The sequence below is a fragment of the Octopus bimaculoides genome, chromosome 28 (assembly GCF_001194135.2).
Source record: "Octopus bimaculoides isolate UCB-OBI-ISO-001 chromosome 28, ASM119413v2, whole genome shotgun sequence".
NCBI classification, from domain to species: Eukaryota; Metazoa; Mollusca; class Cephalopoda; order Octopoda; family Octopodidae; genus Octopus; species Octopus bimaculoides.
Window position 1 is genome coordinate 677380 of NC_069008.1, and position 3998 is coordinate 681377.

Sequence of the window (3998 nt, forward strand, 5' to 3'; positions counted from 1 at the left end):
CGGGATTTTTATTCATTTATATACACACACACACACACACACATGTATATATGCATGTGTGTGTATTTATTCTCTCTCTCTCTCTCTCTCTCTATATATATATATATATATATGTGTGTGTGTGTGTGTATCAATGTATATACATAGTGAGTGAAGGAACATGGCTCAGAGGGTAAGGTATTCAGATAATGATCAGACGGTCGTGAGTTCAATTTTCACTGGCATATCCTTGAGCAAGACACTTTATTTCACATTGGCAAAAATGCGTTGTACCTGTAATTCAAAATGGCCAGCCTCGTCACATTCTGTGTCACTCTGAACTTTGCTGATAACTGTTTTAAGGGTACACATGTCTGTGGAGCACTCAGCCACTTGCATGTCAATTTAATGTGCAGTCCGTTCCATTGATTGGATCACCTAGATCCATTGTCGTAACTGACAGTCCCAAGCACCCACTACACTCTCGGAGTGGTTGGCATTAGGAAGGGCATCCAGCCGTAGAAACTCTGCCAGATCAGACTGGAGCCTGGTGCAGCCACCTGGCTTCCCAGATCCCTGTCGAACCGTCCAACCCATGCCAGCATGGAAAACAGACGTTAAACGATGATGATGATGTTATATGTATGTAAGTATGTCTTATATTTAGAGCTGAGGTTATGTGGGTGAGAAATCTGCTTCTTAACCATGTGGTTTCAGGTTCACTCCCACCACATGGCGCCTTACAGCAAAGGCCTGCTACAATAGCCCTGGGTCGATCAAAGACTCATCAGTGGATTTGGTAGATGAAAACTGAAAGAGGCCACACACACACATGTGTGTGTGTATATAAACGTATGTGTATATATGCTTATGTGTATATAAATGTGTGTGTGTGCATGTAAAATGTATGCTAACATGTGGATTATGCAGAAGGAAAATAGAAAGAAAAGGAAAATGAAACTGATTCAGGGAAAAAAGGAGGGAGCGAGTTGTGCGTGAATGTGGCTGTTGGTTGCATGTGTGGGTCTGTGCATTCATGTGAATGTGTGTGAGGAAGATATGGGGAGTTTGTTGGATTGAGACTAGCTGTGTGTATGGAGATGTGTGTGTGTGTCTGAATGTCAGGGGGTGGAGACATGTTGTATGGGGAGCAGTTACAAGAAGGTGTGTGGTGAGTTGAGACCAAATGGTATATGAGTCAGTAGTGAGAAGATGAAACCTTGTGCCATGCAAAATCTAGGAGCTGAGGGTCTGTTAAGCAACATTAAGCTGAACATTCAGGTGTTGTGTAAAGGGGTTCGCTGAACAGAGATAACAGGAAACGAGTGTTTGTTTCTAGAGATGGATGTCTTATAAGTATTTGCGGAATTGATCCACTAGATAATGACGACTGGTTTTGGCAGTGTATAAAGCCCCACAAGGAGTTCGTTTGATACAGTAGATGACATTCGTGATGGTGGAGGAGAAAGAGTTAAGGATACCTTTACTTAGATACGTGTAGAGGAGAGGGAGCTGAGAGGTTCCTAGATTTAAGGGGATCTTGAAAGGACTGGTTGGTGGCCCAACCTTCCAAGTATTTTTAAAGGGATTAAGAAAAAAAGAAGGGTAATATGTTCAATAGAATCATCCTCCTGTATTTTGTTTTACCGAAAACCAGGAACTTTTTGCCTCCCTACGTGTGTGTGTGTAGCTATATCTACATCTATCTATCTATCTCTCTCTCTCTGTATATGTGTGTGTATATATGTATATATATATATGTACATACACATACACACACACACATATATATATACACACGTGTGTGTACTTTTGTACATGTGTTAATGCAAATCCATGTACTGAGACATGCATACATGAATGTATACACATACACATATAAATGCATATGTATAAAGATGTACAAATGTTGACAAAAATATCTGCAGATAGCTATAGATATATGTAAGTACACACACACACTCACACATTGGAAAATACATATATATGCATAATTTACACAGGTAAAAACCACCCATTGCATTCTGGGAGTGGTCAGAGTGGAGCCTGGTGAAGCCCTCCGGCTTACCATTTCCTGTCAGACCATTAACCCATGCCAGCTAAATGATGATGATACCAGCTAAGGAAAATCGTGGCCATCCATACGTAAAGGCTGTCCTTTATGTCGCCCACGCCCTCTCCCACCCGATGAGTCTGGCGGGTGCCAGTGCCACATAAAATGCACTTGTGCCAGCAGCACCTGAGAAGCTGGCACAACCATAGAAACCCTGCCAAAAGAAACAATTGGAGCCTGACCAGCTCCCGTCCAAACTTCCAGCCATGCCAGCATGGAAAACATTTTAAACGACAGCAGAGGAGGAGGAACATGTATTATGGACATAAACAAATGTTACTACAAACACCTACAGTATATAATAAACCTGAAACGTGGTCGTCAGTCAATGATGGGGGTGAGAACATAGATTGTTCAAGTGAAACATTAATCATTAGCTAGTTTTATGAGCATAGAGTAAAGAATAAAGTATAATGAGTTGTTGGTGATTGAGATGGAACACAGCTGACTGTTTGTAAAACTATGGACATTAAACAGGTATATGGGTTAAAGAATAATGTTTCTTCCATCAAAAAGCACTCACGGAAATGCCACACTGAAGACACCCAGTTTTCCATTGAAATTACAGAAAGGAATATTGGGAACCTGAGAATAAAAGAAGGCTGGTTTAATTAACAAGTACAACCTTCAAATTTTGGCACAGGGCCAGCAATTTTGGGGGAGGCTATAAGTCATCAACCCCAAAGATTTCCAAAAGAATTTTGTAAATTCAACTACTTTTTACACATACATACACACACACATATATAATTATTTATAAATGCTTTAAATATTCCTTTTAATGCCAAAACAATGCAGGTTAATGGATTAAGAATACATGTTTAGTCTGTAAATTCCCTGAAGAGGGGTTCCCAACAATGAAACCTTGAAATACCAGGTAATAATGCTAGCAATTGACCTGTATTATTCGATACTGTTTTGGCTTTTAAAGAATACTTAAAACAATGATATCACACAATGCTTCATATTATATCTATTGCTGTTCTCTTGAGAGAGAGAGATACGATATGGCATGATGGATTTTCCTGTTGGTTTTGACAGATGAATATCCAACAACCTACATTTTCTTCGCAGTCATAATACTTATGTCAAATGTCACATTTGTGCCCCACCAAAGAATTGCAAAAAAAGTTTGCAGATGTGGTAAATATTAGGATTAGGGGTCAGTGCAGGCAGGATATTTGCAGCCATTTTTCTCCTTTGCCTTTGTCTGTTAATGCTTGTTGGAAACAAAGGTCTCTTATACAATTTTCACATGACAATCTCCATTTCTTTTTTTTACTCCAAAGCTGTGTCCTCAGAGGCATTGTCAGTTATCTCCACTACTGAGAAGTTACTCTTCATCTCCTTAAATCTAATCCATCGTCGACCAACATTCTGTGCAACACTGTCTCAGCTGGCTGCAAATGAAAAACCTTGGGTATTCTTTTGTTATTCATTCTGAGGATCTGTCCAGCCCAGGAGAATTGTGAAGGCATCAGGAAGCTCTCGATTCTACTAATCTTTCACATGATAAACAAATCAACATTATATATCTCTCTACATCTGCCAACACCTTACAGGTAACAACATGCCGATTGAGAACGAATATATTTAGTGAAGCATCTTCTTTAAAAACAAGACACCTGATAAGATGCATCTGCATCAGGGGATGCAACACAGCCAGTTGTACAGTATCCCACCCAGAAAGGACCAATGCAAGATGGTTCCATATATATGTAGGCATAGGAGTGGCTGTGTGGTAACTAACTTGCTTACCAACCACATGGTCCCGGGTTCAGTCCCACTGCGTGGCATCTTGGGCAAGTGTCTTCTACTATAGCCTCGGGCCGACCAAAGCCTTGTGAGTGGATTTGGTAGATGGAAACTGAAAGAAGCCTGTCGTGTATATGTATGTGTGTATGTG